This window comes from Monodon monoceros, unplaced genomic scaffold (genome assembly GCF_005190385.1).
Source record: "Monodon monoceros isolate NGI ecotype Baffin Bay Population unplaced genomic scaffold, NGI_Narwhal_1 Super_Scaffold_18, whole genome shotgun sequence".
NCBI classification, from domain to species: Eukaryota; Metazoa; Chordata; class Mammalia; order Artiodactyla; family Monodontidae; genus Monodon; species Monodon monoceros.
Window position 1 is genome coordinate 157,426,034 of NW_021703774.1, and position 24,809 is coordinate 157,450,842.

Consider the following 24,809-nt stretch of genomic DNA (forward strand, 5'->3'; position numbering starts at 1 on the left):
TGTGTCCATCCCAGTCCAGAAGGGACCAAAGGAGGGGGCACTTACCAGACCCCAGAGACAGCTGCAGCCACAGGAGAGGGGCCGTCTGATGGAGCTGGGGTCACAGGAGAGAGATGCAGCCACTGCCAAGCGTGGTCAGTGGGAGTACCTGGGGAACCAACACCTGACCTCTCTCCTCCTGCCCCTGGCCTCCAGGACCCAACAGAAAACGGGTCCCCAGGAGGGAGCAGGGCCCTGTCGGTGCTGCCCCTGCAGGTCAGTCTCCCGGGCACAGAGCAGAGGAGGTGGGTGAGGGTGGGTCTAGGGGCACACGGAGGACAGCAGCACATTTAATCCTCCCCTCATCCTGTGGACAGGGACACTTAGCTCCATTTTACAGTTGAGGAGAGTGTGACTCTGGGAAACTAGGGTTCTCTGTGGTGCAGTAGGGCTGAGCCGGCCTGGTCTGCTGCAGAGCCTTTGTGCTTCTTCATTCCACCGAGTCCTTCCAGCAGAACCACTGATGTTTCTGACTACCGGCAATGGTGACTGGTCCAATAACATCACTGATTAAGACACCACCGCCGCCCATAATGGTGTGAACAGCTGCTTCCGTATTTTCAATTGAAAAAGAACTTGCAAGAGCTGGAGGTTCTGAGTGCATGGATGAGCCAGGGCCTGACCTGGAAGCCGAACCTCTTTCTGCTTCCCTGGCGGCTGGATGCAGGGAGCGCACCAGGAGGACAGACCCCAGGTTCCTCAGGTCTGGTAGGCAGATGGCGGCCACTACAACTCCCAGGAGAGACAGGGCTTCTGAGAAACGCAGTGGCGGGCCCACCTCGCAGAACCCATGGTGCTGGATGCTCTGCCCCTCATTCCAGGGAGCTGCCCAATGCCCCCCGCCCTTCTTGGAAAGTTTCTTCTGCAGCTTCCCCCGTGTCCCATGGAGACGAAGGGGCCCTGCTTAATGCTAATGTTATTTGAGACAATTGCACACTAGTTATTATCCATGGGTCTCCCTGAGGGTCCCTGGAGGTTCTCTGATGGGGGACGGAGCTGAGGCTGGAGAGCTCTGAGCTGACCAAGGCCTGGACACAGGGGTTTCTGTCCATCCCACCGCTGGGTGCACTTGAGGAGCATTGCTCCTCCCTGATGAGCCCTGAGAAGCCCTCACCAGGTCCCCACTTGGAGCCAGGCCCATGTTAGGCTCACGGGAAGAGAGAGAAGCAAGCAGCATGGTCCCCGCCTGGGGGGACTGAGCAGAGATGTCATGACACTGCTGGGGGTGGGAGTTTAATTTGACTCTAGACTTAGTGACTCCCCCCACTGCAAAAGCTGCCCTCATAGCCCAGCATCCCTCACACCTCAGCTGCCCTCTGGCCTGAGTGTCTTTATGCCCTGGGGGTGGCGCTCACCCTGCCGGTCACCTCAGCAGCCCAGGCCTGGGCAAGAGGGGCAGGCAGGCTCCTAGAGATGGGCTCAGGGTCATTTAGACAGAGGGTTCTAGGGTCCCAGAGTGAGGTGAAAGGGGCGCACAGTCCCCCTTCCCTGGGCCCTGCAGAGTCCTCACCCTGTGGATGGAGCTTGGTAAAGGAAGGGGGGGATCCTCTAAAGCACAGGGACCTCTCCTGACCTAGTTTAAGGGCAGTCCTGCCTGAAATGTTTGTCACCCACTTTCCCAATCCCTGCCCTAAAGAAGCTCATCCCGGTGGGTGCCCCCTTGCCAGAGCTGCCCAGCCTCCATCTTCAGCACCCACGAGTGTGTCCACCTCCACCGCCTAGCCTGGACCTGCCCGTCCCAACCCAACGCCCACTATGCTCTGCTCAGCCAGAGCACAGCTGATAGAAATCAATCGAATCCTCTAAAAATGAGTTTTCCCAGTGTATCAGCCCTTCATCTCTCTCTGTGCTACTCCCTGAGCATTTTATAGCAGAGAAAAGAATAATAATAAAAAAAAGACAGAAAGAAAAACACTTACGTTTCCTGAGATAAATAGTGAGTGTCTGAGAGGCTGATGTGTTAAAAGCACTTCTTTGTCTGCTATCTACAGCACGAAGCTGCCTGATGGGTCAGGCTTCCCTCATCTTCTGTGAAGTGCAGAGAGGGGGCTCCATTCCCCACCTGCTCTCCCTCCTGGTATACAGGCTGCAGGATAAGGCCAATCTTTCTACCCCCAGGATGCAGGGACTCCACCCAGATCAATCCTGTAACACCTTCTAGGTTCTCCTTCATCCAGCATTGACTAATTTTTCAAAGCTGTTCTTTCTGGTTGTGGAAAGGGTGGGGAGGGCAGCTGAAACAACAGTAAATAAGGGACAATCTCACCAGGCCAGAAGCACCCTGAGGCAGCCCCTTGGCCACCACCTGGCCAGGCTTCTTGGAGACACATCTTCCTCGCCTTGAGCATCTTTCTAACATCACAGGGCATGGTCAGCCGGCTCACTCCAGCTCACCAGGCAAAGGGCTTCTGTGAGCCCAGGGGGCCCAAGGTGGTGGGAGGTCCTGGGATCTGGGGTGCTTGACCTAATCCTGATCCCCCACTGCATGATCTGGGTGGCATGCCTCCTGCCCTGAAATACACAGGAGCAGAGCTTGGGTCCATCCTGCGGGTCCTCATGGAAGGGATGTGACAGGGGTGCTTAAGGGACAGGCTCTTTGTTCAAGTTCTGGTTCAACCACGTCCTGGGCAAGGCACTTCCCACCCCTGGGCCTCAGTTTCCTTGTCACAGACAAAGATAACAATGTGAAGATGAGATGAGGCAGTGCCTAGAAAATGTATAACATGGTCCCTGAGGTGTAACAGGCACTTGACATGGGTCAGCCCCCATCTATTAGGATTTGTAAGAGTACCGATCCAGCTGGGAGACACAAAGGACTCTCCAGGTCTTGATTATGAGATTCCATGGAGCGTGGATCACCCACCCCTAACTCCATGCTCTACAACTCATTGTCAGGACAGCCACAGTGGCAGGCTCAGGGCCGGGCACCTCGCTAGGCAGCTCTTGCAGGCAGAGGGAGTGTGCAGGATGAATGCAGGTGAGCCGGGGCCCAGCTCACAGGAGGCCATGCTGACTGGGTGCATTTCAGTGACAGCCTGTGCAATTGTTGCTGCAGTCAGCACGAGCTAAGCAGGGTGTGAGATGGGGACATGTCTCCTGCCAGGGCAGCCTGGGGTGATTTCTGATGGTCTCTCATTCTCCATGGTGCTTAGAGGGAGAGATGGGAATGGGATGGAACTGGGTGTCTGTTCTTACTGGCTTGGGTTCCATGAGTGACAAATCCTCAAAGCTTACCCTGCAATTTGCAGGTGGGGACATTGGGAGTCAGAGGAGTCAGGGTGACTCCCGGATCAGAGTGAGCCAGCCACAGTACTGTGGGTCCCAACTCCCAGGCCAAGCCTCCTGCATTACCCTCCCTCTTCAGGGAGTGACCCAAAGCTGCCTTCCCTCCAGGGCCCACACGGGAAAGGGATCTCCCAGGGGACACTTGTGACTGCACCCTTGAAGCTTCGTTGTTTTCCTGGCCTTCCAGCCCCTTCTACCAAATACCTCCCCTTCGACCCACCCCAGGGTCTACCTGTGCAAAGTCCTTCTTTGGAGATAGCTTTGTAGGCATTCTGATGTCTCTTTCACTTTAAAAATGGGAGTGGAGAAAGGAAAAACCTACCAGCATCTGCTTCCTAGGCTACTCCCGCCTGACATAGTCACAGTATATTTAACTGCACTTGCCCGAGACAACCCGCATGTAAATGACAGGGCTGTCACTGTCAGAGGTGATTTGCTTTTAGATTATCTGCATGTCTCCTCCCCATTGTGAGCCAGTGGAACTTAGAGTGAATTGTAGGCAATGGAGGGAAAGGTCTGATTTATATTTGAGTAAATCTTTCAAGTTTTAGATTTTCCTGTTCCTTGTGGGTTTTTAGATGAAGTTTATGTCTTAGCTAGATCCTCTGCTTCAGCAGCTCACCCAAGGTTGCAATCAAGTTTTAGGCTGAGGCTGAGGTGTTATCTGAAGGCTCAAGTGGGGAAGGAGCTGCTCCCAAGCTCATGTGTCTGTTGGCAGGACTGTTCACTGAAAGCTGATGGACTGAGGGCCTCAGGTCCAGGCTGCTGGTGGCTGTTGGCTGGAGGCTACTGTCAGTTCCTTGCCATGAGGGTATCCCCCATACCAGCTTGCTTCACCAAAGCACGCAAGCCAAGAAGGCAACAGAAAAAGTTGACTAGCAAGAAGGAAGCCACAGTCTTCTGTAGTTAGGTCACAGAAGTAACATCCCATCACCTTGGCTGTATTCAGTTGTTAGAAATGACTCATGGGTCCTGCCCACCCTGTCATCCCAGGAAGCAGGGATCATAAGGCCATCCTAGAAGTGTCCCCACTGCAGGGTAATTCATTGAAGCTCTTCTTTCATTTTATAGGTTTAATTAATTAATTACTTAATTTATTTATTTTTTTGGCTGCGTTGGGTCTTCTGTTGCTGTGCACGGGCCTTCTTTAGTTGCCGCGAACAGGGGCTACTCTTCATTGTGGTGCGAGGGCTTCTCACTGCAGTGACTTCTCTTGTTGTGGAGCACAGGGTCTAGGCACACGGGCTTCAGTAGTTGTGGCTCGTGAGCTCTAAAGTGCAGGCTCAGTAGTTGTGGCACACGGGTTTAGTTGCTCTGTGGAATGTGGGATCTTCCCAGACCAGGATTCAAAACCCGGTCCCCTGCACTGGCAGGCGGATTCTTAACCACTGTGCCACCAGGGAAGCCCCTCATTAAAGCTCATAACACAGCAGTCACTTGGCTTCCTATTGCATCCCATTCAACCTCTCCCCATCCGTACCCTTCATCACTGTACATTCATTTACTCAATCATTCATTCAGCAGGTGTTCGCTGCTAGGCCCTGGGCTGGGCATTGGGAATGGGATGACTCAGCTCCAAGGAGCTCCCAGTCTGGTGGAGGGAGGTAGGAATTAATAGGAACGCCATCCCCCAGGCCACTCGGCCCTCTCTGCCCACCGTGCGCTCCACACAACATCCTCAGCAGGATAAGGATGTACATGACATCCTCGTCCCTTCAATGTCCCTCATCCCTCGGCTGGGCAGCACCTCCTCTTCAGAGACAAGACATTCAGAGGCCTCCCTCCTTTCTCTCTCTCTCCCCACCCCCTGCCAAAACTTTCTTTAGGAACTCCAGAAGAAAACTTGTTTATCCCAGGGCTTTGGTGCTGGAATCACAGGCAGATGGCACCGGAATTAGCAGCTCAGCAGACACAGATCGTTCCAAACACAATCAACTCAAAACAGCCAGAACTTCTCCCCATGCAACCAAGTGTGGGGAGCAGTGCTGTGAGCCCTTTTCTGGGTGGTTGCTCCTTCTTCTGTGCCCTCCTGACCCAGGCATCGAATCAGCCAGAGGCCTAGAAAGAGGACATGGAGCCCAGGGGTCTCAGAAAGAAGATAAAAGTGACAAGAGTCATCAATTGCCACCACAGAGGGGCAGAGATGGCCGTTGACCACTATCTCCTTCCACAGTGCAGGGCTGGTCCTGGGAGTGGCTTCCCAGCCTGAGATGACATTTCCCAGCCCCCATGCATCCAAGTGGGGCAGGATGCACATTCATGCTAGCCAATGATATGTGGGTGGAAATGATGTGAACCCCTCTGTGCTGAGCTGGTTAATTACCTGGTGAACTTCGCCTCACTCACTCCCCTTCCCTGGTGATCCCAGAGGCCACGTGTAGAGATGACATCATCACAGATGGAAGAAGCCTGGATCTCTGCATCACTGCTCAGAGGAGGTGCCTCCCTGGAGGAGATCCTCAGACCAGCAACATTCATGTGGACTTCATGTGGGAGAGAAATCAGTTCTTCCTAGGTGAAGCCACTGGGATCTGAGGGCTATTTGTTACAGCACCTCACCTGTACTGACTGATACAACCCAGTCCTACACCTCATCCAACCCTTCATCCAGCAGATACTTATGAGCCTCCTCTGGGTACCAGGCTCTGTGCTGAGCACCAGACACAGCCATGAACAAGACCCATAGGCCCCTTCCCTCAGGGAACTCAAATGTAGTTTGGGAAATAGCCAAACAAAAGGAGTAAATGATAACAACAACAACAACAGATTGGGTGATAAGACATCAAATAACAGATTTGAGGAGGTGGTGGGGATGGGGTGACCTTAACAGGGTTGTTGGATAGTACCTGAGGGAGAACAGAGAGGCTGGGTTGGAAGAGCTTCTTGCAGAGAGAACAGGTTGCTGGCCACGTAACACCAGCTTTATGCAAATTATTTCACTCCATCCTCACAACAACTTCAGGGGGCTGGGAATTTCTATTTGCCCATTGTACAGGGGAGAGACTATGGCCCCAGAGGTGGATTGAAGGAGCTAAGTCACATAGCCAGGACACATGTCTTTTTTGATTTTTGTTCTTCCTTACGAGGAGATGTGTCTGTGAGAGTCATAGGCACCTGGGGAAAGGCAGACCTCCTGCCAGGCTCTGACACCTGTCTCTCCCCATGCACAGGGCCAGGTCATCTCACACCTACATGTGCCCACACACCACCTTGGGCGCTTGTTCAAGTGCAGAGTCAGGCTCATTACAGGTCTGGGATGGGGCCCAAAGTTTCACCAACTCCCCACTGATGCCACCACTGCTGGTGAACACTGTGAACAGTAAGAATCTAGAACAGGGAGCAGCCTGGATTTGGACCCCGCTGGTCTGACCCACAGCCGGCACTCAACTCCCAGACCAAGCACTTGAGCTACTCAGGTCTAGAGAGGACTTCCTGGAAGAGGTGGGGTCTGATCTCAGAGCTGAGGCCAAGGTCAGGGAGGGTGTTGGAGAAGCAGCAAAAAAGGGAGGGTGAGACTCTGGTCATCCATGCCCTTTCAGGGTGGCAGGCTGAAGTTTGGAGTGACCTGTCTGAGGTCACACAGCTGGGTAGACCAGATACCCAAACCAGCCTTGGGTCAGGTCCTCTGCTCTCTTCCAAGAGGCCAAGGGGATGAGATTCTCTCTGACCCATGGAATCTGGGTATATGTGGCTCAGCATGAAACAAGTCTCTGGAGAAAGGTTTTACTCCAGAAAGCTCTTCTGAGGGCAAAGTCTGAAGAGCTCTCAGATCTACCAGGTGCAGAGTAATTTGTTCCTGATTAAGTGAAATGTCATAGGTCAGAGAGGGACCATTTTTAACGTTCGAGGCTCTCTGCCTCCCTGCCCTCTCACAGCCTATGAATTTCCAAGTTTCTCCTCTGCCTCCTGTCCTCACCTGTACCTTTGCACTTCTCTCCCTCCCTCTCGCCCTTCTTTACTTTTCTTCTCCTCCTTCCCTTCTTTCTTCCACACAGTCATTCTGACCATGCTCTGTGCCCCGTAGCATTCTAAGTTCCAAGGAAACAAAAGGAGGTGAGAGGGACACAACCCTGCCTCACCCTGGAGCCTCCAGCAGGTCAGAGGAGACAACAGAGGAAATCATTAAGGGGATCCCTGTCTACCCTCTGGAAACTTGCCCATTCACAGGACCCTGGGGCTGGAGACTGGCACATATGTCAGAAATGGCAATCGGGAGACACTCCCAGGGTGCAGCAAAAGCACAAAGTGGGAGGGGCTGACTAACCCTGGGTATCAGGGAGGGCTTCCTGGAGGAGGAGACACTTGAGCTCCTAACACTTGAGTGTTAGGATAAATGCGTGTGACTAAAAGAAGGCAGTGCCAAGGCAGAGCATGGCATGAGGACCTTTTTCCAAGGTTGTGGTTATTAATGAATGAATGAATGAATGAATGAATGAATGTGATCAAGACCCTCCTTCTGGCAGTAGAGTTGGGTGCGGTATCTACAGGCCCTGTCAGAGCTGGGTGAGCTCTGACAGCTGCACAGGAAGGAGAGGGACATGGGCTTGGTGACTGTCAGTCCTGTAAAGGCCTGGCTCCACCCTCTGTCCTTTCACCAAACCCCTTTAATTGACTTGGAGTGATTGTGTTTCTCTTGTTTTTATCCAAATGGCCCTGGCAGGTCTTTTCTTTCTCTTCTGATAAGAGATTCAGTGGATTTTCACAACTTCCCATGCATTTCTGACAGAAGCTGGCCTTCTCTGAAATCTTAGAGACACATCTGCCTCTTCCTGGTAAGATGCTTGAGGACAGTGACTTAGTTGTTCTTATTCTTCCTGGTACCCCTCTCCAACCTCAGGACCAGGCATGTAGTAGGTGCTCAATAAATGTGTGTCAAATGACTGAGGGAACATCCTGCAGATGTAGCTGCTAGTGTTTCCCATCTCCTCCTCCTCTGGAGGCTATCCTCCTCCCTGCCAGCTAGCTGAGTACTCCACCTTCAAGTCATACTGTCCTGATGCCTCCCTCCCTCCTCACTCACCTTCCTGTGGCCTGAGGACTAATTTGGAAACAGATCTAATCACATCAAGCCTGCTTCCTGCCCTTTGCCCTATACTTACAACCCTCCACTGGTCCCCTGCTGGTGGGATGAAGACCCAAATCCTGAGAGTGGCGTTTGAGGCCCTCCACAATCTTGCTCCTGTCCCCTCTCCAGGATCCCACCCACTTCCTGCCCTCCAATCACACAGGTCTTGGAGTTCTTCCTGGTTGCCAAGAGCCCTCCAGCTACTGGGCCTTTGCACATGCTGTTGCCTGGTCTGAACACTCTTTCTCAGCCCCAAGCTCACCTGATAATTGGTTTATTCTTCAGATCACAGATGGAAGCTCATCTACTCTGGGAAAATCTTGAACTTCTCTATTCATAGCACTGTGAGCCTCTCCTTTAGAGCACCTGTAATTTTACACATTTTTTGTGCAATTCTAGATTAGTCTTTGTCTCCCTTTCTAGATTGTGAGCTCTGAGGGACAGGGTCCCTGATGCTTTTTCTTAGCTTTGATTCTCCTAACACAGTGGCTGTCACACAGTAGGTACTCAACAAGTGTGTTAAATAAATAAATGAATATTGTCACTGCAGGTCTCAGAGACCTCCATGGGTGGGGAATATGTCTCAATCACTGGGCTGGTACGAGGGTCAGGCAGGAGAGGTGTCTAGGGTATATATATATATATATATATATATATATATATATATTTAATAAGAGGAGCTTTTTAAATATATATATAAATTTATTTATTTACTTATTTAGTTTTGGCTGCCTTGGGTCTTCGTTGCTGCACGTGGGCTTTCTCTAGTTGCGGCGAGCGGGGGCTACTCTTTGTTGTGGTGTGCAGGCTTCTCATTGCGGTGGCTTCTCTTGTTGTGGAGCATGGGCTCTAGGTGTGTGGGCTTCAGTAGTTGTGGCTCGCAGGCCCTAGAGCACAGGCTCAGTAGTTGTGGTGCATGGGCTTAGTTGCTCCGCAGCACGTGGGATCTTCCCGGACCAGGGCTCAAACCCATGTCCCCTGCATTGGCAGGCGGACTCTTAACCACTGCACCACCAAGGAAGTCCCTCGGGTATTTATATATTTAAGGAGGTGTTCTGTTATCCTCAAATGCCTCATGCCAACCGGAGAGTGTAGACAAGAGGAAAAAATGGATTTGAGATTTAAAAGAATCATTGACTCAGCTCCCGGGCCTATGTCTGGAAAGTTCACCTGTGCAGAGAATGGATGAATCTCCCACCAACACAGGCATCTGGCTCCCAAAATAGTCCCAAGAATACCCTGTGGCAGCTGAACTGTTGTATGTTTTTATGCCTGTGTAATGTTGTTTTACTTCTGCAGGCTCATTATAGGGAAATGGGCTTCAGAGGCAGAACGGGGAGGGGAATGGACTAATTTTCCCAATTGTGGACAAAATGGGAGGGATTCTTACCTTTGCAGGATGTGCTCAATGAGGAATTTGCAAGGGAAATCATAAAGCCTGCAGGCAGTGCAGCTCTTGGACTGATGAGACATTTTTGCAGGGATTGTGTCTGGTGGAGCTGCTTGGCTGATGGCATATAACATCATCAGAGTACTTGTGAGGCCATTGTCCTCTCAGAGTAGACAGACAAGGACACTGCCATCCTCGCTCCCATTCAGGAGAACCTGGGACAGAAACCGAGTGAACACAGTGTTCCTGGGAGCTCCTACTCTGCCCTGCCCACAACTCCCTACCTGGGGGCCACCTCCCAGAAGTTGCCTGGGATGCAGCTCCACCTGCTCTGGGGAGAGGTTTTCAGGTACCTTCTCAGGGAAGACCTTGAACATTCTCATGGAGAATTGCAGACCCAGAGGCCTAGAAATCTAGAAGCAGCAAACTGCGGGGTGCTCTTCCCTCCCTGAATGTTCTCCAGTTTATCCTTCAGGGCCCAGCTAGGGATACCCCTCCTCCAGGAAGCCCTCCTGGATACCTCTAGCCTATGCTGGCCTCTTCCTTTCTTAACCCTTCTCCCATGCTCTTCAGGGCAGGGTGGGGTGGTGGAAGGACATGCATGGGCCTCAGTGGCAGAAGGCTGGGGTTTGGACATGCTCTGCCATTCAAGCTCTGTGACCTTGGACAAATTACTTGACTTCTCTGGGACTCCATCTCCTTTATGTGAAATGATGTATTTTTCATTCATTCATTCATGTGTCTGGCACACATGCATTCTATGGTGATGGAAATTAAGGTATAGTTTCTGTTAAAGCTCAGCGTCTAGTGGGAATGTGAGGGCTGACATTCTGGCACTCAGCTCCCTTCCCTGACCTGCCCTTGGTGTTCTCTGCAGGGTGCCAAGCTTCTGGGCATCCTGGGGTGACACATGGTTAGGCAGCCATGAAGGAACGAAGGGTCCCTATGTCCCTGATCCTCTGGGAGATGCCAGATAGTACCTTGTCGCCCTCCTCCTGAGACCCCAGGATGCAGTGTCTGGAGAACTAGCCTGGGAGGCAGAAAGCCCTGGCTCCAGACCTCACTCTTCCTAACTTTCTGTGACTCCCTGGGCAGGTCACATTACCTCACATCACCTCCGTAAGGGCCCAATGCACAGACACTGCTGCAGTGTGGAAAGCAGCTGACTGTTCATCAAAACTCCTTTGCAGTCCTTGGAGGGATGGTCCCAGTTAGGCAATCTACAGCTGGGGGTGGGGAGAGCGGGGTGAGGCTGAGGGAAGCAGAGAAGGAGAGATGGCCAGGTTTATTCATTTTTTCTTTCATTTACAAATATTTACTTAGCATCTATTATGCACCAGGCACTGTGTTTCCTAGTGGTGACTACAGAAGAGGATTAAGTCTCATTGGGTTGTGGGTGATAAAAATATATCACAAACTGGTTGAGACAGAAAAAGAAATGCATTGGCTCCTGAAGCTAGAACATCTGGGGGGCTGCTGGCTTCAGATTTGCCTTGATCCTGGGACTCCAGCTGTCACACCCAGTCTGTGCAGGCAGTGTTCTGGCACTGGGTGTACAGCGGGGAGACAAACAGGGGGGCTCATGTTCTCTCTGCCTTGACCATCCCTCTTTCACTCCATCTTTCAGAGATTTGTTCAACTGTGTTCATTTTTGTTCATTTGTTCATTTTTAGACAGGCTTCTCTTATGACAGCCAACAGCAACTTTGGCCCTACATCTGATAAGCTCAGAAAACTTAAAGGAAAGGAAAACCTTATTTATGCTAGTTTCAGTCAAAGTCCAAGGGCAAACTCTGATTGGATTAACCTGGGTCATGTGCCCATCTCTGAGCCAATCACTAAGTCCAGGGGAATCGAAGGCACGGATTGGCCAGTGTTGAGTCACGCATTCACCCTTAGAGCCATGGTGGGCTCGGTGCTGGCCAAAGCACCTAGACCGTGTGGATGGTGGGTGAGGAGCATAATTTCCAAAGGAAAATGAGAAGAACGTTGGTGGGGGGTTAGGGGAAGTGGGAGGTGGGTTCTCAGCAGGTGCAAACAATCTCAACTTACAGGATGAATCTAAATCCTGCATCTTGCTTGGCTGCTGGGCTAGGAAGGCAAACTCACCTGGGCTAATGTGGGTCACCTTGGCGACCTCCACAATCAGGAGACAGTGCACCTGCAATCTAGCACCCCTCCAGATCCTGACCCTCTGGGTCAGGTGACCTCACCTGCCTTTGCTCCACCCCAGCAGACCTGGCCTTCTTCTGAGAGGGCATTGGGTGAGCAGAGCTGCAGTGATGCTGGCTCTCCACAGAGCTCACACTGACTCAAACTGCCTCCCTGGCTGTGTGACTCTGAGTGAGTTCCTCAACCTCTCTGAGCCTGTGTCCTCATCTCTAAAAAGGGAATGATTAACCAAACTTGTAGCAGGGGAGGGTTTTTGTGAGGGTTGGCGACAATACCTATGAATCACCTGGTCTCCAGCACATACTAGGCATTAACGTGAAGAAGTGGAGACAGGAGGTGCTCGTGGAATCACAGCCATTGCTATGCCCTCTAGTCTGGCACTTCGTAGGCGGGACAGTGTGTATTGCTGGCGGTCAGCCTCTCCCATCTGACCATGACCTCCTCAAGCACAGAACCTGACCAAGCTTTCTCTCTCTGCCCAGAGCCCTGCACACGGCCCGGTGCTCTGTGGTGACATCTGCTGAGTCATTGGAAACTGATGTCTCAAAGGATGGAGGGAAGGGGAGGGCATTTTGTGCTCATTGTCCAAAAGCCGCCGGGCCTTGAACGTCTCTAAAATGTCTGTTTCCAGCCACACACGTCTCTGCAGGACATAAATTTCTTAGCAGCAGAGGGGTATTTAAAGTCTCCATTAAAACAGCTGGAGCTTGATGGAAACAGAGCTGTTGTCACTGTTGGGGCCTGAGAAGTGCCTGAGAATGGCAGGGACGCACAGGCAGGATTAATTCTAGACCTTTCAGAGACTCCTGCCTTATAGCAGGGTTCAGGGCATAAAGATGCCAACTGGCCCCAGTGGCCTGAAGGGAGGGCCTTGCGCTCACAGCAGTGGGGGCCTTGCTGAATGATACTTCTGCCTTGGGGAATGTGGGCGCCCTGTCCACTTTTTCTTTTAATCTCATCTTAGAAGTTTGCCAAGAGCTGGGCTGTGAACTGCAGAAATGTGAGGAGATGCTGTTTCAGCAAGAGCAAAAATAGACATCACTGGCAATCATGGATTAATCCACCCAGCCTCATGGGCACCCACTGTGTGCTGGGCCCTGGGCTTGCTGCTTACAGAGCCTGGAGAAGCAGGCGGGCACATAGTAGGCTCACGATAATTCTTAGCTGTTATTCTGATGACGATTATGATGATGGTGGTGGTGGTGGTGGTGACAGTCCCCCTTCCCTGCTCCTTATTCCCACGTCCTCTCTCCAGTCATTAGGGGTCAGCCCCCTCCTGGCTGGCCCATCTCGCCCAAGGCTCTGTCATGCAGGAGGGGCTTCTCTCCTTCTCGCTGGCTTAGTTAATCCTAAAACCCGCATCTCCAAGGAGGGCACCTGTGTTTGGCTCCAGGCTTCATCCTGCTCTGCTCACACTGGGGACCAGTGCCCCCCGCAGCCAGGCCAGCACTGACCAGTACGAGGCTGTGTGTTTCTCATTCTGATCCTGGTGTTCACAGTTCATAAGCAGGCCAACGTTTCTTCTTTCTCACCTCCTGCGGAGAGACTGCCTTGCCAGAATGTGTGCCATTTTCCCACGAAGATCTGAGCAAGGTCTCCCTGCACAGAGTCATCGATTGCTGGGCCAGCAAAGTAGGGAGGAGCTAGGAGATGATTCAGTCCAACCCTTCCAGGTACAGTTGGGGAAACTGAGGCTGAGTGGTGATGTGACCTGCCCAGGGTCACTGATAGAACAGGGACCAGGCCCCGCCCTCCTGACCCGTGGTTGATGCTCTTTCAGCTCTGCCTTTGCCACATGGATCCTAGGCCTGGGGCTGGAAGGGCCAGAATCCCAAGCCCGGCACAGATGAGGGAGGGGCAGGTATGGGCAGGACCTGTGTGGAGGGGGTGATATTAAGCCCATGGAGTAAAAGCCTCATGCTGGCCACTTGGGTTCTGGAGGGAACAGTGGCTGAGGGTCCCTGCAGTCCTGACTGAGCCAGTACACAAACCTGAACCTGATGGCAGGGCAGCCTGGGATGAAATTGTCACAGGCTCTCAGAGAAATGAGAAAAATCAGGTCAAGGTAGTCTGTCAGTATAAGGTTGTTGCCATTTATTCTTTTTGGAAAGGCCTGTTTTTTATGATGAAATACTGCCATTCTTTCGGTTGAACTTTTCTTTCTTTTATGAAAGGACTGTGAGAGTAGATCTTAGCTGCTGCTTTGAAACTTTCTTTGCAACTGTGGGATTTTCCATCACTGTAGGACTCTCCTAGCATTTTGTGCACTAATGTGCTTTGTGTATAACATTCCTCAGACTAATGATAAGTCTTCATTCTTGAAATCAGTTACTACCACCCAGAACTTGCGTTCCCCTGAACCCAATTTGGGAAAGCTGACATTTCAAAATCAGCGTGAATTGTCAATGAACTCTCCCAGAACTGGCTGGGCTTTCCTGGAAGTCTGTGCTCAGTGTTGGGAGATGTGAACAGGTGTCTGCTCTATCCTGCTACCCTGTGGGGTCATAAATCATCCAGTGAGAGGCACAGAGAGATGGAGCCCCGCCCCCCTGATCCAGCTATGACATTGAAATCTCAGAGGGATATTCCAACACCAGCAGGGAAAATAATGTCCTAAGAAAGCCTTGGGCTTGTGACTTTGCCCTTTATAATTTAGATGTTATCAGTCTCTTAAGAATGTTTCTTGTGTGTTACTACATGGCAGGTCACAGGAACAGGATCTAGTTGCTGGGATTTTTGAAAAATGTGACTCTCATTGGTGTGTCTGGAGTCCCCGTCTGCGTGGAGACAGTGAGGGGCCTCTGAGGTCTGGGTTTTGTGGCAGGTTTACTGATTATGTCATTGCCAGAGATGTTGGGCCTGACTGGGCAGTGGCCTGTGTGGCAGTGGCCCTGTGTGGCAGTGGCCTGTGTGGCAGTGGCCCTGTGTGGCAGTGGCCCCTTTTTGACTACATCCTGGGCCTCATCCCTCTTGGTCACCACCCTCCAGCCACCCAGCTCTCCACACAGTTTCTCATACGGGCCAGGCCCCGTCTCCTCTCCAGGCCTCTGCACATACTGGTTCTTCTGCCTCATTTTTTTTTCTCTCTCTCTCTTCACAATTTATCCAGCTAACTCTTATCTTTGTATCTCCACTGAGAAGCCTCTTCTGCCTTTGTCTCCTGCCCCCATATGGGACATGAACCCTTCCATTAAATAATCAAATCTGTACTTGTTTGATGTCTGTCTTCTTAGATCCTAGACTATAAGTTTCCTGAAGACAGAAATTGTTTCTGGCTTGTTCAACAATGTATCCCCTGCGTGAACCCAGATCCTGGCACATGTAGAGATGTTCAATGAAATATATGTTGAAAAAACAAAGAACAGAACAGGTGAGTGTATGAGTTACCTTTATCCACTCTGTGATTAATTTCCAGAAGTGTACACTCTTGTATAGATTCAACCTCCAAAGGATGTGTCCCCAGCCATGGGACCCTCTGCCTGCCTTCCTGTGTCCCCTCTGCCCCTCATGCCTCCATGGACGACATTTCAGCCCAACCTGGCCTTGCCTCAGCAATCACAGTCTCAGAAGGTGCTTTACAAGTTCCCTTGTGCGTGCAGAAGCACAGCTCCCTCCTCCCTGCACTTCTGAGGCTTCCTTGGCTGGGGCACAGACGTTCATCTTTTGCTTCTCTCCCCCCTTCCAGGGCCCATCGACAGAGAAAGGGGTCCATCCCTGGATGCACTTAGAGCAGGTCATTTGTGGGGACAGGTAGGAGGTAGCATGTGTGAGGTAGCTCACATTAATTGAGCATTTAGTGTGTGTCAGGCACTATTCTAAACCCATTAAAAGTTTTAAATCACTTAATCCTCTCAAAAACTCTATGGCCTATAGACTACGATTTCCTCCCTTTATAAGTGGGAAAACTGAGGCACAGCTGGTTAAGGAGCTTTTCCAAGGCCCCCAGGTAGTAGTTGGTTCGGTCGGGATTTGGAGCTGGACTTCAGGGCTTCTTTACGCTGCTTGGAATGGAGTCTCCAGTGTCTGGGGCAGATGATTCTTCTCTTGGGGAAAAGAAAGCTGCTTCTGGGCCTTTAGGAATGTGCAGAGGCAGGACTCAGTACCCAGAACTTAACACAGTTCTTAGAAACACCGTGAAATCGGCGTGAGACCCTAACAGCCTGAGAGGGAAGGGTCTGGAGAATATGGCATTTGGGGTGTAGAGAGGGATCCTAAAGAGTTCGGGGCTTAGCACCAGAGCAACAGGCTGGGGGCCAAAGAAGGGAGCAGCCGGCCAGGGAGATTTCCAGAACCTGGGGGCAGGGGCGTTTGTCTCCTTCCCGTGCTGTGATTTCCTGCACTGTGTCCTAACCTTCTGCAGTGTCTGCACGGGTAAGAGCCTCCTTTTAGTGGTCTTATGGGGAATGGAGGAGGCCGGAAGTTTTCCCAGGCTTGGATGACGTGTGGCAGAGAAAAGGTGGTGGCTGCAGGAGACCAGGGAGGCAGAAGAGGGTGTGGAGGGCCAAGGACTAGATCTGGACCTCAGAACAAGGGGTGCCAAGGGGTCACTTTCCAACACCAGGAATCCTTGTGGCCCTGAGGACAGGGCTGGACATCCCGCACTCAGGGGTTCTGGCTGGGGGTGAGTTATTAGCATATTCAAGGAAAGGGTGCCCTCAGGAAATGCAGGCCCGGGATGGGACATGGGTCATGGGAGTTATGCCCTGTGTATGCACAGCCTTTTCCTTCATCCCTACCCTCACCCCATCATCCCTCCCTCAGCAGTCTCGTCTGGAGGAAAAGAAATTGATTCTCCTCAGTCGCGGCTCTCTTTCCACCCACCTCCACTGAGATATTTGCCCAGTGAATGAAAACACTTGTTTTCATCAGAAACTTGGGAGCTGAAGGTGATGCTTCCATTTATCTCTCTTCTAGTGCCTCCCAGAGCTCCAAGGGGGCTGAACTTAGCAGCGGGATGAGCCTGGCCCATTAGGGGGCGATCTTGGATCAGGAAAATGATGCTGGGCAAAGGATCTAATCTCCCTCACACCTGCCACACCTGCCTCCAGTTGTGACCATGATTTGTAGGATGACATTCCCAGAGTCAGGGTAATCTGGGGCAGGAAGATGGATTTGATGAGGCTTTCCATGTTAATTTTTGGCAATCACTTTATTTTTATGAAGGGGATGAATCAGATGCTGATATGTTCTATCAGCACTGGTTTCCTTGGTCAAGCTCTTAGTCATGATTGTTGGGGCAAAAGGGGATCAATGTGTTTAAGAGTGTCACCCACGACAAGCCACAGATCATGAGAAAATATTTGCCAAATACATATCTGATAAAGGTCTGTATCCAGAACATATGAAGAACTCCCAAAAGTCAGTACTAACAAAACAAAGTACCCAATTAAAAAAGATCTTCTTTGGGCTTCCCTGGTGGCGCAGTGGTTGAGAATCTGCCTGCTAATGCAGGAGACATGGGTTCGAGCCCTTGTCTGGGAAGATCCCACATGCCGCGGAGCAACTAGGCCCGTGAGCCATGGCCGCTGAGCCTGCGCGTACGGAGCCTGTGCTCCACAACGAGAGGCCGCGATAGTGAGAGGCCCGCGCACCGCGATGAAGAGTGGCCCCCGCTCGCCGCAACTAGAGAAAGCCCTCGCACAGAAACGAAGACCCAACACAGCCAAAAATAAAAATTAATTAATTAATTAATTTAAAAAAAAAGATCGTCTTTGAGCAGACGCTACAGCAAGAAGAAGAGGTAGGGATAGCTGATGAGCACATGAAAAGATGCTTGGCATTGCTAGTTATTAGAGAAATGCAATATGAAACCACAGTGAGAGACAAGTTCACCCCCACTAGGATGGAAAAATAACTGATAATATCAAGTGCTGGAGAGGATGAGGAGCAACTGGAACTTGCCCGCTCTGCTGGCAGGGATGCCAAAGAGTATAGACACTTTGGAAAACAGTATGACAGTTTCTTAAAAAGTTGAACATATACCACCATATGATTTGATCATTTCACTCCAAAGTATTTACCCAAGGGAGAAGAAAGCATTCATCTGTACAAATGCTTAGGCACAGACATTCATAGAAGCTTTATTTGTAATAGCCATGAACTAGAAGGAAAAAAATAATGTTCATCAGTAGGTGAATAGGTAAACAAATTGTGGTCTATCCATACAATGAGATACTCTTCAGCAATAAAAAAGAATTAAATATTAATATATACAACATTGATGAATCTCAATATAACTATACTGACTAAAAGAAGCCAGACAAGTGAGAGCACATCCTGTATGATTACACTAGATAAAATTGTAGAAAAGGAAAACTAATCAATAGTAACAGAAAGCAGTTTGATTGTTGCCTAGGGCAGGAGACTGGTTGTGGGGATGACAAATGGGAGGGAGAGATTACAAAAGATCAGAGTCATGTGAGGGTGATGGGTATTGCTATAGACTGAAGTCTGTGTTCCCCCACAAATTCCTATGTTGTAACCAATGTAATGGTATTAGGAGGTGGGGGTCTTTGCTTGATTAGGTCATAAGGGTGGAGCCCTCATGAATGGGGTTAGTGCCTTTATAAAAGAAGTCCCAGGTAGCCAAGATGATGAAGTAGGAAGACTCTGAGCTCACCTCCTCCCATAGGCACACCGAAATTATAACTATTTACAGAGAAACCACCAGTGAAAAAGACCATAAGACTAGCAGAAAAGACCTTCTACAACTAAAGATATAAAGAAGGAAACACAGGCTTCCCTGGTGGCGCAGTGGTTGAGAGTCTGCCTGCCGATGCAGGGGACGCGGGTTCGTGCCCCGGTCCGGGAAGATCCCACATGCCGTGGAGCGGCTGGGCCTGTGAGCTATGGCTGCTGAGACTGTGCGTCCGGAGCCTGTGCTCCGCAATGGGAGAGGCCTCAACAGTGAGAGGCCTGCGTACCGCAAAAAAAAAAAAAAAAAAAAAGAAGGAACCACAATGAGATAGGTAGGAAGGGCAGAGACAAGGTAATCAAGATTCATATCAAGACTCACAAGTGGGGGGATAAGTACAATTGCAGAGGTTCTCCCCAAGGAGCAAGTGGTCCAAGTCCCACATTGGACTCCCTTGCCTGGGGGTCTTGCACTGGGCAGAAGAGCCCCTAGAACATTTGGCTTTGGGGCCAGCAAGTCTTTATGGAGAGTCAGAGGGCTGTGGTAAACAGAGACTCCACACAAAATCTCACACACTCCAGAACACAGGGTAGAAGAGTAATTTTAAAGGAGCCAGGGTCAGACTTACCTGCTAATCTTGGAGAGTCTCCCAGAGAGGCAGGAGGCAATTGGAGCTCACCCTGGGGATACAGACGCTGATGGCAACTATTTTGGGGAGCTCATTCTTACCACACTGGTGCTGTCAAGTGCTGTTTTGGAATCTTCCATCTAGCTTATTAATGCTGAGACCTGGTCCTGCCTACCAGCCTGTTGGCACCAGTACTGGAATGCCTCAGGTCAAGCAAGTAGCTGGATGGAGACATAGCCCCATTCTCCAGCAGGCTTGATGACTTAAGACCCCCTGAGCCCAGAGCCACTGTGGGACCTTGCCCTGTCCAAGAGAGGGCCCAGAACCCAGCCCTATATACATCAGTGCACAGGCATTAACCCCAGAACCCCCAGGGCCCTGCAGCCAGACACCCTGGGACTCAGCTCCACCCACCAGTTGACCTGCACTAGCTGTGGGACTAGCTTCACTCACCAGTGTGTAGGCACCAGCCCAAGGACACCCTGGGACCCAGCCCTGCCCACCAGTGGGCCAACATGCCAACTCCAGGACAACCAGGGTCCTGTGGCCAGAGACCCTAGGACCTGGATCCACCCACCAGTGAGCCAGCACTAGCTCCAGAACTCAGCTTCATCCACCAGAGAATAGACACCAGCCCTGGGATACACCTGAGCACCAGCCACCCCCACCAGCAGGTGGCCAACGGCCCCAGGACCACCACAGCTCCATAGCCTACCATGTCAAGAACCAGTCTACACACCAGCAGCCTGGCTCCAGCTCCAGGACCACCTGAGCTCCTCAGCCAGAAGCCCCAGGATGCAGCCCCACACACTAGGGGGCTAATACCACCTTAGGGACCCCCTGGACCCCCTACTTCCCCAGCCAGCCAGGTCAGAAAATGGCCCAGCCAACCAGTTGGCCAATAATAGCTCCAGGACCACTGGGAAGCCTGTAGCCAGAAACCCTGGGACCTGCTTCCACCGATCAGTGAGCCAGCACTAGTCCTGGGAATCCCCTGGACCCAGGCCCCACTCATGAACAGGCTGAAATTAGCCTTGGACCCTCTGGGCCCCAGCCTCACTCAGCAACAGGCCAACACCAGCTCTGTGATACCTTTGACCCCTCAGCCAGACACACCAGGATCCAGCCCCTTTCACTAGAAGGCCAACACCAGATTTGGGACACCCCAGATCCCACAGCCAGCCACGTCAGGAACTGGCCCTGATTGCCAGCAGACTGACTCCAGATATGGGAACCCTGGTCCAACTACCCACTCAAGAACCTGGTTCTGCCCACCAGTGAGCCAGCACTAGCCCCAGGGCCTGCTGTGGCTCCACAGCCAGCCACCTGGTGACTTAGACCAACCAACCAGCAGGTGGCAGCCTCCACACAAGTCAGAGCCTGGCAACCAACTAGACCAGGAGCCAGCCACATCTACCATACCACCCATAGTAGTCAGCCTTCCACAACAAAAGAACCCAAACAGTCCATATAGAGGCACACCTGGAACATATAGCTCTGGTGACCAAAGGGGAGTGCACTGTTGGGATGCATAGGACATCGCCTACAAAAGGCTACTTCTCCAAGGTTAGGAAACATAACCAACATACTGAATACATAGAAATAAAAACAGCAAATTAGGCAAAATGAGACAACACAGAAATATATTCTAAATGAAGGAACAAGATAAAACCCCAGAAGAAGAACTAAGGGAAGTGGAGATAGGAAACCCAAAGAAAAGTTCAAGGTAGTGATTGTAAAGATGTTCAGAGAACTCAGGAGAGATTGAATGAACAGAGTGAGAAGTTAGAAGTTATTAACAAAAAATTAGGAAATACAAAGAAGAACCAAATAAAGATGAAGAGTACAATAACTGAAATGAATAATACCTTAAAAGGATTTAACAGTAGGTTAGATGATACAGTGGGATAAATCAGTGAACTGGAAGACAGCGTAGTGGAAATCACTGAAGCAGAACAGAAAAAAAAAAGGGGGGGGGAAGGAAATGAGGACAGTATAAGAGACTTCTGGGACAACATCAAACATATTAACATTTACATTATAAGGGTCCCAGAAGGAGAAGAGTGAAAGAAAGGGGCCAAGAACATATTTGAAAATATAATAGCTAATAATTTGCCTAACCTGAGAAAGGAAAAAGACATCCAGGCCTAGGAAGCACAGAGAGTCCCAAACAGGATCAACCCAAAAAGGACCATACCAAGACACATTGTAATTAAAATGGCAAAAATTAAAGCTAAAAAGAGAACATTAAAAGCAAAAGGGGGAAAACAACAGGTTACATACAAAATAACTCCCATAGGCTACCAGCTGATTTTTCAGTGGAAATTCTGCAGGCCAGAAAGGAGTGGCATGATATATTTAAAGTAATGAAAGGAAAAACACCTACAACCAAGAATACTCTACCCAGTAAGGCTTTCACTGCGATTTGATGGAGAAATCAAAAGTTTTACAGATAACCAAAAGCTAAAAGAGTTCAACACCACCAAACCAACTTTACAAGAAATGTTAAAGGAACTTCTCTAAGTGAAAAAGAAAAGACCACAAAAATAAACACGAAAATTGCAAAAGGAAAGATGTCCTTGGTAAAGGCAAATATGCAGTAAAGGGAGTAAATCATCTACATACATATCTAGTAGGAAGGTTAAAAGACAAAAGTAGTAAAATCATCTATATCCAAAATAAGTAGTTAAGGGATACACAAAACAAAGAGATGTAAAATATAATGTCAAAAACAGTAAACATGTCGGGGTGGTGAATAAAATTAAGTTGTTAAAATGCATTTGGCAAACAAAAATCTGTAATAGATACACACACAATAAGAGAGAATGGATCAGGAATTCCCTGGCGGTCCAGTGCTTAGGACTCTGCACTTTCATTGTTGAGGGCCTGGGTTCAATCCCTGTTCAGGGAATTAAGATCCCTGCACAGGGCACAGCCAAAAGAAAGAAAAAAAAAAAAAGGAATCCAAACATAACACTAAAGACAGTCACTAAATCACAAGGGAAGAGAACAAAAGAAGAAGGGAAAAAAAGAGGAAGGAGATATGGGGATATATGTATATGTATAGCTGATTCAATTTGTTATAAAGCAGAAACTAACATGCCATTGTAAGGCAATTATAGTCCAATGAAGATGTTTAAAAAAAACAACCCAAAACAATTAACAAAATGGCAATAAGTACATACCTATCAATAATTAATTTAAATGTAAATGGACTAAAAATTCAAATCAACAAATAATTCTAAATGTGTATGGAAACACAAAATATCCTGAATAGCCAAAACAATCTTAAGAAAGAAGAACAAAGCTGGAAGTATCACACACCCTGATATCAAACTATACTACAAAGCTACAGTCACTAAGACAGCATGGTACTGGCCCCAAAACAGACACATAGATCAATGGAACAGAATAAAAAGCCCAGAAAAGAACACACACTTACGTGGTTGATTAATTTTTTGACAAGAATATACAATGGGGAGGGGCATCCCTGGTGGTGCAGTGGTTCGGAGTCCGCCTGCCGATGCAGGGGACACGGGTTCGAGCCCCGGTCTGGGAGGATCCCATATGCTGTGGAGCGGCTGAGCACGTGAGCCATGGCTGCTGGGCCTGCGTGTCCGGAGCCTGTGCTCCGCAACGGGAGAAGCCATAACAGTGAGAGGCCCGTGTACCGCAAAAAAAAAAAAAAAAGAATATACAATGGGGAAAAGACAGCCTCTTCAATAAATTGTGTTGGGAAAACTGGACAGCTACATGAAAATGAATCAAACTGGACTATTCTCTCACACCATGTACAAAAATAAATTTTAAAAAATGGATTAAAGGCCTAAATGTAAGACCTAAAGCCATAAATCTTCTAGAAGAAAACTTAGGCAGTGAGCTCTTTGACAGTGGTCTTAGTAATATTTTTTTGCAAATTTCTTCTTGTTCAAGGGAAACAAAAGCAAAGATAATCAAATGGGACTACATCAAACTAAAAAGCTTCCACACAGGGAAGAAAACTATCAGCAAAATGAAAAGTCCACTTACTGAATGAGAGAAGAATTTGCAAACAATGTATCCAACAAGGGGTTAATGTCCAAAATATTCAAAGAACTCACACAACTCAACATCAAAAAAGGAACAACCCAATTAAAAAATGGGCAGAGAAATAGATATTTTTTTTCCAAAGAAGACATACAGGTATTCAACAGGCACATGAAAATATGCTCCACATCACTAATCATTATTATTCATGACTTTTGAGGTAAATCAAAACCACAATGAAATGAAGTATCACTTCACACCTGTTAGAATGTCTGTTATCAAAAAGACAACAGATAAAAAGTGTTGGCAAGGATGTGGAAAAAAGGGAACCCTCATGCACCATTGATGGGAATGTAAATTGATGCAGCCACTATGGAAAACGGTTTGGAGTTTCCTTAAAAAATTAAAAATGGAGCTACCATATGGTCCAGCAATCCCACACCTGGGTATTTATCTGAAGAAAATAAAAACACTAATTTGAAAAGATATATACACCACTATGCTCATTGCAACATTAATTGCAGTAGCCAGGATATGGAAGCTACCCAAGTGCCCATTAGCCAATGAGTTGATAAAGAAGATGTGACATATATATAGACAGTGGAATATCACTCAGCCATAAAAAAGAATGAAATCTTGCCATTTGCGACAATACAGATGGACCTAGAGGGTATTATGCTAAGTCAAATAAGTCAGACTGAGAAAGATAAATACTGTACGATTTCACTTATATGTGAAATCTAAAATACAAACCAAATGAACAAATATAACAACAGAAACTCTTATAGATACAGAGAACAAACAGGTGATTGCCAGAGGAGAAGAAGGTGGGGGGAGGAAATAAATGGGGGAGGGAAATTAAGAGGTACAAACTCCCAGTTGCAAAATAAATGTTATAGGTATGAAATATACAGTGTAGGGAATATATTTAATAATTATGTAATATCTTTGTGTGGTAACATGTAACTAGACTTATCATGGTGATCAGTTTGAAATGTATAGAAATACAAGTCACTATGTTGTGTAACAGGAACAAACATATTATTGTAGGTCAATTATACTTCAAAAAGAAACAAACTCATAGAAAAGGAGACCAGATTTATGGTTACCAGAGGCGGAGGGTGAGAATTGGAAGATGGCAGACAAAAGGCACAAACTTCCAGTTATAAGATAAATAAATACTGGAGAGGTAATGTACAACATAATAAATATAATTAAGACTGCTGTATGTTATATATGAAAGTTGTAAAGAGAGTAAAACCCAAGAGTTCTCATCACAAGGAAAATTTTTTCTATTTCTTTAATGTATCTATACGAGATGATGGATGTTCATTAAACTTATTGTGATAATCACATCACGATGTACGTAAATCAAATCATTATGCTGTACATCTTAAACTTATACAGTGCTGTAAGTCAATTATATCTTGATAAAACTGGAAGGAAAAAAAGAGGCCCCAGGGAGCTCCTTCTCCCTTCTGCCACATGAGGACACATAGACAGTGTCTATGAACCAGGAAGTGGGGCCTCACAAGACACCAATCCCACAGCACCTTCATCTTGGACTGTCC

General features: G+C 48.9%; 1 pseudogene; it reads right to left on the minus strand.

Moving 5' to 3' along the window:
• The window catches only part of LOC114898011, a 52,729-nt pseudogene that overhangs the window by 20,327 nt on the left and 7,593 nt on the right, over positions 1-24,809 (minus strand).